An 11,540-nucleotide genomic window follows, 5' to 3' on the forward strand; every position below is an offset into this window, starting at 1 on the left:
TATTCACAAGAGGTGGTGGTCCTTTTTTGAGCTGCCGTTTTATATTCACAAGAGGTGGTCATTTTTTGAGATGCCGTTTTGTATTCACAAGAGGTGGTCATTTTTTGAGCTGCCGTTTTGTATTCACAAGAGGTGGTCATTTTTTGAGATGCCGTTTTGTATTCACAAGAGGTGGTCATTTTTTGAGCTGCCGTTTTGTATTCACAAGAGGTGGTCATTTTTTGAGCTGCCGTTTTATATTCACAAGAGGTGGTCATTTTTTGAGATGCCGTTTTGTATTCACAAGAGGTGGTCATTTTTTGAGCTGCCGTTTTGTATTCACAAGAGGTGGTGGTCATTTTTTGAGCTGCCGTTTTTGTATTCACAAGAGGTGGTCATTTTTTGAGCTGCCGTTTTGTATTCACAAGAGGTGGTCCTTTTTGAGCTGCCGTTTTGTATTCACAAGAGGTGGTGGTCCTTTTTTGAGCTGCCGTTTTGTATGTGTAAGATGTTGCGTGTTTGAGCTGCCGTTTTGTATTCACAAGAGGTGGTCCCTTTTTGAGCTGCCGTTTTGTATTTACAAGAGGTGGTGGTCATTTTTTGAGCTGCCGTTTTATATTCACAAGAGGTGGTCCTTTTTTGAGCTGCCGTTTTGTATTCACAAGAGGTGGTGGTCCTTTTTTGAGCTGCCGTTTTATATTCACAAGAGGTGGTCATTTTTTGAGATGCCGTTTTGTATTCACAAGAGGTGGTCATTTTTTGAGCTGCCGTTTTGTATTCACAAGAGGTGGTGGTCCTTTTTTGAGCTGCCGTTTTGTATTCACAAGAGGTGGTGGTCCTTTTTTGAGCTGCCGTTTTATATTCACAAGAGGTGGTCATTTTTTGAGATGCCGTTTTGTATTCACAAGAGGTGGTCATTTTTTGAGCTGCCGTTTTGTATTCACAAGAGGTGGTCATTTTTTGAGATGCCGTTTTGTATTCACAAGAGGTGGTCATTTTTTGAGCTGCCGTTTTGTATTCACAAGAGGTGGTCATTTTTTGAGCTGCCGTTTTATATTCACAAGAGGTGGTCATTTTTTGAGATGCCGTTTTGTATTCACAAGAGGTGGTCATTTTTTGAGCTGCCGTTTTGTATTCACAAGAGGTGGTGGTCATTTTTTGAGCTGCCGTTTTTGTATTCACAAGAGGTGGTCATTTTTTGAGCTGCCGTTTTGTATTCACAAGAGGTGGTCATTTTTTGAGCCGCCGTTTTTGTATTCACAAGAGTTGGTCATTTTTTGAGCTGCCGTTTTTGTATTCACAAGAGGTGGTCATTTTTTGAGCTGCCGTTTTGTATTCACAAGAGGTGGTGGTCCTTTTTTGAGCTGCCGTTTTGTATTCACAAGAGGTGGTGGTCCTTTTTTGAGCTGCCGTTTTATATTCACAAGAGGTGGTCATTTTTTGAGATGCCGTTTTGTATTCACAAGAGGTGGTCATTTTTTGAGCTGCCGTTTTGTATTCACAAGAGGTGGTCATTTTTTGAGATGCCGTTTTGTATTCACAAGAGGTGGTCATTTTTTGAGCTGCCGTTTTGTATTCACAAGAGGTGGTGGTCATTTTTTGAGCTGCCGTTTTATATTCACAAGAGGTGGTCATTTTTTGAGATGCCGTTTTGTATTCACAAGAGGTGGTCATTTTTTGAGCTGCCGTTTTGTATTCACAAGAGGTGGTGGTCATTTTTTGAGCTGCCGTTTTTGTATTCACAAGAGGTGGTCATTTTTTGAGCTGCCGTTTTGTATTCACAAGAGGTGGTCATTTTTTGAGCCGCCGTTTTTGTATTCACAAGAGGTGGTCCTTTTTTGAGCTGCCGTTTTGTATTCACAAGAGGTGGTGGTCCTTTTTTGAGCTGCCGTTTTGTATGTGTAAGATGTTGCGTGTTTGAGCTGCCGTTTTGTATTCACAAGAGGTGGTCCCTTTTTGAGCTGCCGTTTTGTATTTACAAGAGGTGGTGGTCATTTTTTGAGCTGCCGTTTTATATTCACAAGAGGTGGTCCTTTTTTGAGCTGCCGTTTTGTATTCACAAGAGGTGGTGGTCCTTTTTTGAGCTGCCGTTTTATATTCACAAGAGGTGGTCATTTTTTGAGATGCCGTTTTGTATTCACAAGAGGTGGTCATTTTTTGAGCTGCCGTTTTGTATTCACAAGAGGTGGTGGTCCTTTTTTGAGCTGCCGTTTTGTATTCACAAGAGGTGGTGGTCCTTTTTTGAGCTGCCGTTTTATATTCACAAGAGGTGGTCATTTTTTGAGATGCCGTTTTGTATTCACAAGAGGTGGTCATTTTTTGAGCTGCCGTTTTGTATTCACAAGAGGTGGTCATTTTTTGAGATGCCGTTTTGTATTCACAAGAGGTGGTCATTTTTTGAGCTGCCGTTTTGTATTCACAAGAGGTGGTCATTTTTTGAGCTGCCGTTTTATATTCACAAGAGGTGGTCATTTTTTGAGATGCCGTTTTGTATTCACAAGAGGTGGTCATTTTTTGAGCTGCCGTTTTGTATTCACAAGAGGTGGTGGTCATTTTTTGAGCTGCCGTTTTGTATTCACAAGAGGTGGTCATTTTTTGAGCTGCCGTTTTGTATTCACAAGAGGTGGTCATTTTTTGAGCCGCCGTTTTTGTATTCACAAGAGTTGGTCATTTTTTGAGCTGCCGTTTTTGTATTCACAAGAGGTGGTCATTTTTTGAGCTGCCGTTTTGTATTTACAATAGGTGGTAATTTTTTGAGCTGCCGTTTTGTATTTACAAGAGGTGGTCCTTTTTTGAGCTGCCGTTTTGTATTCACTAGAGGTGGTCATTTTTTGAGCTGCCGTTTTGTATTCACAAGAGGTGGTGGTCCTTTTTTGAGCTGCCGTTTTGTATTCACAAGAGGTGGTCATTTTTTGAGCTGCCGTTTTGTATTCACATGAGGTGGTGGTCATTTTTTGAGCCGCCGTTTTGTATGTGTAAGATGTGCGTGTTTGAGCTGCCGTTTTGTATGTGTAAGATGTTGCGTGTTTGAGCTGCCGCTCTCGCTCTGGCCACTCCCCCCCTCCAACCGTATTTCCTATTTAAGCTTCTGTTCATCCCTCCGGCCCCCCCTCTCTCTCTCTCTGCCTCCCTGTCCGTCTTTCCTCCTTCCTTACCTCTTGGTGGACTTGTATATGTTTTTCTACCGACCGTGCACCTCGTATTTTTAATTCTATCTATGCTGGTATGTGCAATCCAAAGGTTGAACACGAAATGTAACACTCTTCTGAAATTCGTGGTCTGCCAGGAAGTGTCTAACCGTGTCGTTGGCCTAACTGGATGTGCTTCACATAATGTTTTTACAGGTTTGTTGAATTCTCGTCTCTCATCTTTTTGTGTTTGTATTTACCTCCCGTGATTTGTTCTTGACACCTGATGAAGATCACTTGCATTGTGATCGAAACGTCGTGATTGTGTTTTTTGTTTTAATATAATTTTATTGTATTTCTACATACTCGACTTTACCGAAAAAAACCAATGAGTGAGTCGTTTCATCACCGCCATCTCCGCTAGACGTTGCGCTACCACGCGGAGTAGTTTTGTCTGTCCCAGTCAGCGCCGTCAGTGTCCCTGTGATCAACTGTTACGTTGCAATTATGGCTTCATTTTTTGGTGATTTTCGAGAACGATTTTTTTTTTGGTTTGGCCATGTGTTTGTTTTGTAGTAGTACGGAGTTTAGACTGACGGCCTTAATCTTACTCGTCTTGTGGTTGTTGTTGTTGTTTGACTTGCATCCCACTGGGATTTGGTGGTGTTACCCTGTTTTTTTTTCAGGAATATTTTGCTGTTTTTTTCTCGTCGATTTTCTCTTTGCGCACAGTCACGCAAAGTCACTTGAAGATGTTTTTCTTGCTCGTGTTTTGGTTTTGTTTTGTTTGTTGCGGTTGCACTCCGATTCAAGAGCCGAATGGCTCACAGGGGCTATACCAAAATAAATAAACTCAAACTGACAACTGAAACAGTGTTTTGTACAGGCCAGGCTGAGCTACGTTGAAGAGAGTGTGGACGAGATCGTGGACGCTGTTAATAAAGAAGGTGCCTCCTATAAACTCTGTCTTTGAATCGTTGACACTACACAAGGACTCCCGTACTTACAAACGTTCGACTGACAAACTTTCAGAGATTTGAACAAAACTTGGTCCGTATATCCAGTTGGCTGTTCAAACCGAGAGTCGTAAGAGCAATAGATGGCGGTGGTGACATCTACATCTGCAGAACGTGAAGAACCAGTGACATTTACATTTATAGGAGATTATACAACTTTTAAAGCCATTCCCCGTATTTAGTGAACATGCCGTACAACACTGAAACTCATAGTAATAGGTTTAACCCTTTTAACTCGCACAAAAACTGACACCTTTATTCAATGCATCATGTTTGCAATAACCACAACACAAGCAGTCAAAATACAAACAAAAGAGACAACTCTGATAATAATAATATTGGCACTGTCCTTGAATTTGATTGGTCCACACCCGAGACGGCTTTTCTTAGAGCCTAGTCTCCACTGGTGTTGGATCAGAAGACGCCAAAAGGCGTACAACTCAAAAACAGCGCACTATCAGAGTTATTGAGGGCTCGGGGTGAGCATTTACATTATGGGACTTCCTTTGCCAGTAACAAGATATAGTAATAGGTTTTACCCTTTGAACTCGCACAAAAACTGACACCTTCATTCAAGGCATCATGTTTGGAATAACCACAACACAAGCAGTCAAAATGCAAAACAAAAAAGACAACTCTGATAATAATATTGGCACTGTCCTTGAATTTGATTGGTCCACACCCGAGACGGCTTTTCTTAGAGCCCTTTAGTCTCCACTGGTGTTGGGCCAGAAGACGCCAAAAGGTGTCAGTTTTTGTGCCAGTTAAAAGGGTAAAACCTATTACTATATCTTGTTACTGGCAAAGGAGGTCTCATAATGTAACGTTTGAAACTCATTGGCCTACACCAGAGAGGGCCATATTCTGTCTCGTCTTGTCTCTGTACGAATGTTTGACCAACGCCATGATGTGAATGGGCTGTGCAGTCTGTGGATGATGTGGGTTTAGGGGTGGATGCAGCTTAGTGGAAGATCAAAAATTCCTCAGGGGGTCTTTCCGAATGACAGAGGAATCCAATCGGACAACACTCACCTACTCAATCACTCACTCACACACCCACTCAATCACTCACTCACTCACACACTCAATCACTCACTCACACACTCAATCACTCACTCACCCACTCAATCACTCACACACCCACTCAATCACTCACTCACCCACTCAATCACTCACTCACTCACACACCCACTCAACCACTCACTCGCCCACTCAATCACTCACTCACCCACTCACTCACTAACTCACCGACCTTCCCACTCACCTATCCACTCAATCAATTACTCACTCAAGGACCTACCAACTCACTCACCCACCCACTCAATAAAGTCACCCACCCACTGAATTCCTCGCCCACCTACCGACTCATCCACTCATTAACCCACGCACTCAGTCACTCACCCACCCACTCAATCATTCACCCACTCGCCCTATCAATCAGTCACCCACCCACTCGCCAACTCACCCACCCACTCGATCAGTCACCACTTCCCTCAACCACCCATTCACCCAACACACTAACCCACTCACCCACTTACCCACTCGCCAACTCACCACCCATTCACCCACCAACACACTAACCCACTCACCCACTTACCCACCCACCTATCAACTCACCTAGTCTCTTACCCACCCACCCACCCACTCAACCACCCACTCACCCACTAACTCACTCAATCACTCACCCACCCATTCACATACCCACCTACCCACTCAATCACTTACTCAACCACTCACCCACCAAATCAATCACTAACCCACCCACCTACCCACTAACACTCACCCACGCATCTACCAACTCACTCACTCACTAACCCACTAACTCAATCAGCCACACACTCATCCACCAAACCATTCATTTAGCTACACACCCAACTCACTCACCCATTCGCTCAGCTACTCAATCACTAACCCACCCACCCACTCACTCACCCACACACTCACTAACTCATTCACCCACTCACTCACTAATACACTAACTCACTCACCCACTAACCCAACCACTTACCTGCCTACTCACGAACTCACCCACTAACCCACTCACTTACCCACTCACCCTCTAACTCACTCACTGAATCACTCACTTACCTACATAACCCACTCACCTACCCACTCATCCACTCACCCACTCACCCATCCACCCACTAACTCAGTCAATCACTCACCCACTCACTCATACAACCACCTACCCACCAACTCAATCACTCACCCACCACCCCTCCTGACTTTGTACATGTGCACCAATCACTAATCAACATAGCCACTCACCCACTAACCCACCCACCTACTCATCCACCCACCCACTCATCCACTGACTCACTAACCCATTCACCCACTACCCCACTCACCCACTAACTCAATCACGCACCCACTCACCAACCCACTAACTCACCGACCTACTCAATCACTCACCAACCAACTGATTCACTCACCCACCCACTCACCGAACCACCAACTCACTAACCCACTCACTCACCCATTCACTAACCCACCCACCCAATCACCTAACTCAATCACCCACTCACCAACCCACTCATTCACCCACCCACTAACCCACTCACTCACCCACCCACTCACTAACCCACTCACTCATCCATCCACCCACTCACCTAACTCAATTACTCACGAACTCACATGCCCACTCACGATCTCACCCACCTACTCACCCACTCACTCACTAACCCACTCACTCATCCACCCACCTACTCACCCACCTACCCACTCACCAACTGACTCACTCACTTACTCACCCAACTACTCATGTACCCACTCACTAACCCACTCACTTACCCACCCATTCACTCACCTAAATCAATTACTCACCCACTCACCAACCCACTCACTCACTCATCCACCTACTCACTCACTAACCCACTAACCCACCCACCCACTAACCCACTCACCCATCCACTAACGTCCTCACTCACCCACCAAACCCCTCACTCACTAATCCACCAACCCACTCCCTCACCCAACCACCCACCCACCCCTCCTAACGTTACCTGTGGCGGACAGGTAAGAAGGGAAGTGAAAGAGGAAACCAGAATTGTTCCGCGTGATGTCACGAAACCGCGGAGAGAAGCAAAACATAAATTCGAAAAGCGTCCACCGAAGGTTCGTCGCCTGAGTGAGTTTCTTAACTCTGCTGGTGGTGTTGTTGATGTTGTTGTTGTTGATGTTGTTGATTATGTTGTTGATGTTGTTCTTGTTGATGTTGTTAATGTCGCTCGTTTCTCTGTGGGTAATGTGTGTCTGTATGGGTCTCTGTGTATCTCTATGGGTCTCTGTGTATCTCTATGGGTCTCTGTGTATATCTATGGGTCTCTGTGTATCTCTATGGGTCTCTGTGTGTCTATATGGGTCTCTGTGTATCTATATGGGTCTCTGTGTATCTCTATGGGTCTCTGTGTATCTCTATGGGTCTCTGTATATCTCTATGGGTCTCTGTGTATCTCTATGGGTCTCTGTGTATCTCTATGGGTCTCTGTGTATCTCTATGGGTCTCTGTGTGTCTATATGGGTCTCTGTGTATCTATATGGGTCTCTGTGTATCTCTATGGGTCTCTGTGTATCTCTATGGGTCTCTGTATATCTCTATGGGTCTCTGTGTATCTCTATGGGTCTCTGTGTATCTCTATGGGTCTCTGTGTATCTCTATGGGTCTCTGTGTATCTCTATGGGTCTCTATGTATCTCTATGGGTCTCTGTGTATCTCTATGGGTCTCTATGTCTGTATGGGTCTCTGTGTCTGTATGGGTCTCTGTGTCTATATGGGTCTCTGTGTCTGTATGGGTCTCTATGTATCTCTATGGGTCTCTGTGTATCTCTATGGGTCTCTATGTCTGTATGGGTCTCTGTGTATCTCTATGGGTGTCTGTGTATCTTTATGGGTCTCTGTGTCTGTATGGGTCTCTGTGTATCTCTATGGCTCTCTGTATCTGTATGGGTCTCTGTCTGTATGGGTCTCTATGTCTCTATGGGTCTCTGTATCTCTATGGGTCTCTGTGTCTGTATGGGTCTCTGTGTCTCTATGGGTCTCTGTGTATCTGTATGGATCTCTGTGTCTGTATGGGTCTCTGTGTATCTCTATAGGTCTCTGTGTATCTCTATCGGTCTCTGTGTATCTATATGGGTATCTGTGTATCTACATGAGTCTCTGTGTATCTCGATGGGTCTCTGTGTATCTCTATGGGTCTCTGTGTGTCTCTGTGTATCTCTATGGGTCTCTGTGTCTCTATGGGTCTCCTTGCATTCAGATGATGATGAATAACCACGTCCATACGTTTGTTGAACTTCTTTCGCAACCGCACGCAGGCAACGGCGGTGGCTGCGTGCGGATTGGGGAAAGACAAAATACACAACAAGCAACAGCAGCAGCAGTTCTATAGACATGAGTTGTCAATGTGGTGTAGTGTATAGTGTAGTGTATAGTCGTGTAGTGTATAGTGTAGTGTACAGTAGTGTATAGTAGTGTAGTGTATAGTAGTGTCGTGTATAGTGGTGTAGTGTGTAGTAGTGTAGTGTATAGTGGTCTAGTGTATAGTGTAGTGTATAGTGTAGTGTATACTGTAGTGTATAGTAGTATAGTAGTGTAGTGTATAGTAGTGTCGTGTATAGTAGTGTATAGTAGAGTATAGTGTAGTGTATGGTAGTGTAGTGTATAGTGGTGTAGTGCGTAGTAGTGTATTGTATAGTGGTGTAGTGTGTAGTAGTGTATAGTGGTGTAGTAGTGTATTGTATAGTGGTGTAGTGTGTAGTGGTGTAGTGTATAGTAGTGTAGTGTATTGTAGTGTATAGTGGTGTAGTGTATAGTAGTGTAGTGTATGGTAGTGTAGTGTATAGTGGTGTAGTGTATGGTAGTTTAGTGTATAGTGGTGTAATAGTGTATTGTATGGTAGTGTAGTATGCAGTAGTCTAGTGTATGGTAGTATGGTGTATAGTGGCGTAGCGTAGTAGTGTATTGTGGTGTAGTGTCTAGTGTGTAGTAGTGTAGTGAATAGTGGTGTAGTGTATAGTGGTGTAGTGCATAGTGTAGTGTATAGTGGTGTAGTGTATAGTGGTGTCGTGTATAGTGGTGTAGTGTGTAGTAGTGTAGTGTACTATGGTGTAGTGTATAGTGATGTAGTGCATAGTGTAGTGTATAGTGGTGTAGTGTATAGCATAGTGGTTTATTGTTATAGTGTTCTTAATAGTGTTTTTTTGCTATAGTGTGTTGTATAATGTAGTGTAGAGTGTAGTGTATAGTGCTGGCGTGTTATAGTGTGTTGTGTATAGTAGTGTAGTGTGTAGTGTATAGCATAGTGGTGTAGTGTTATAGTGTGGTGTATAAAGTAGGGTAGTGCATAGTGGTATAGTGTATAGGGTAGTGTAATGGCATAGTCTGTAGTGTATATTATAATGGTGGTGGTGTATAGTTTTTCCTGAATTGTACAGTGTGGGGTATATTGTATAGCGTAGTGTATAGTGGTGGTGTATAATAGCGTAGTGTATAATATGGTGTATTGTGTAAAGCATAATAGCATGGTGTATAGTGTAGTGTATAATAGGGTAGTGTATAGTGTAGTGTATAATAGCATGGTGTATAGTGTAGTGTATAATAGCGTGGTGTATAGTGTATTGTATATTAGTGTGGTGTATAGTGTATTGTATATTAGCGTGGTGTATAGTGTATTGTATAATAGCGTGGTGTATAGTGTAGTGTATACTAGCGTGGTGTATAGTGTAGTGTATACTAGCGTGGTGTATAGTGTAGTGTATACTAGTGTGGTGTATAGTGTAGTGTATATTAGTGTGGTGTATAGTGTAGTGTATATTAGCGTGGTGTATAGTGTAGTGTATACTAGCGTGGTGTATAGTGTAGTGTATACTAGCGTGGTGTATAGTGTAGTGTATACTAGCGTGGTGTATAGTGTATTGTATAATAGCGTGGTGTATAGTGTAGTGTATACTAGCGTGGTGTATAGTGTAGTGTATACTAGCGTGGTGTATAGTGTATTGTATAATAGCGTGGTGTATAGTGTAGTGTATAATAGCGTGGTGTATAGTGTAGTGTATAATAGCGTGGTGTATAGTGTATTGTATAATAGCGTGGTGTATAGTGTAGTGTATACTAGCATGGTGTATAGTGTAGTGTATACTAGCGTAGTGTATAGTGTAGTATATACTAGCGTGGTGTATAGTGTAGTGTATAATAGCGTGGTGTATAGTGTAGTGTATAATAGCGTGGTGTATAGTGTATTGAATAATAGCGTGGTGTATTGTGTAGTGTATAATTGCGTACTGCATAGTGTAGTGTATAATAGCGTAGTGTATAGTGTAGTGTATACTAGCGTAGTGTATAGTGTATTATATATTAGTGTGGTGTATTGTGTAGTGTATAATAGCGTGGTGTATAGTGTAGTGTATAATAGCATGGTGTATTGTGTAGTGTATACTAGCATGGTGTATAGTGTATTGTATAATTGCATGGTGTATAGTGTAGTGTATACTAGCGTGGTGTATAGTGTAGTGTATACTAGCGTGGTGTATAGTGTATTTATACTAGCGTAGTGTATAGTGTATTGTATAATTGCGTGGTGTATAGTGTAGTGTATAATAGCGAGGTGTATAGTGTAGTGTATAATAGCGAGGTGTATAGTGTAGTGTATACTCGCATGGTGTATAGTGTATTGTATACTAGCGCAGTGTATAGTGTATTGTATAATAGCGTGGTGTATAGTGTAGTGTATAATAGCGTGGTGTATAGTGTATTGAATAATAGCGTGGTGTATAGTGTAGTGTATACTAGCATGGTGTATAGTGTAGTGTATACTAGCGTAGTGTATAGTGTAGTGTATAATAGCATGGTGTATAGTGTATTGAATAATAGCGTGGTGTATATTGTATTGTATAATAGCGTGGTGTATAGTGTAGTATATACTAGCGTAGTGTATAGTGTAGTGTATAATAGCGTGGTGTATAGTGTATTTATACTAGCGTAGTGTATAGTGTAGTGTATAATTGTGTGGTGTATAGTGTAGTGTATACTATCGTGGTGTATAGTGTAGTGTATACTAGCGTAGTGTATAGTGTAGTGTATAATAGCGTGGTGTATAGTGTAGTGTATATTAGCGTGGTGTATAGTGTAGTGTATAATAGTGTGGTGTATAGTGTAGTGTATAACAGCGCAGTGTAGAGTGTTGTATAGTGCGTAGTGTGTGGCGTAGTGTAAAAGCACGTGCACGTGACCAATGCCCATCTTCCTTTCGCACGCCAGCCAGCAAGCGCTAATCGGAGGCAGCCCCAACGCACGAAAAACAGGAACGGTGAATCACGCTCACTCGCTTGTACCGAGGGACGGAGTTAAGCTGCCGTACTCCGCAAGAGGGTGAACTCCGTCCGGTACAAAAATAAACCCGCGATCTCTCTGCGACAATGG

The sequence above is a fragment of the Petromyzon marinus genome, chromosome 68 (assembly GCF_048934315.1).
Source record: "Petromyzon marinus isolate PM22_M1 ecotype Great Lakes invasive population chromosome 68, UKy_Petmar_22M1.pri1.0, whole genome shotgun sequence".
NCBI lineage: Eukaryota > Metazoa > Chordata > Hyperoartia > Petromyzontiformes > Petromyzontidae > Petromyzon > Petromyzon marinus.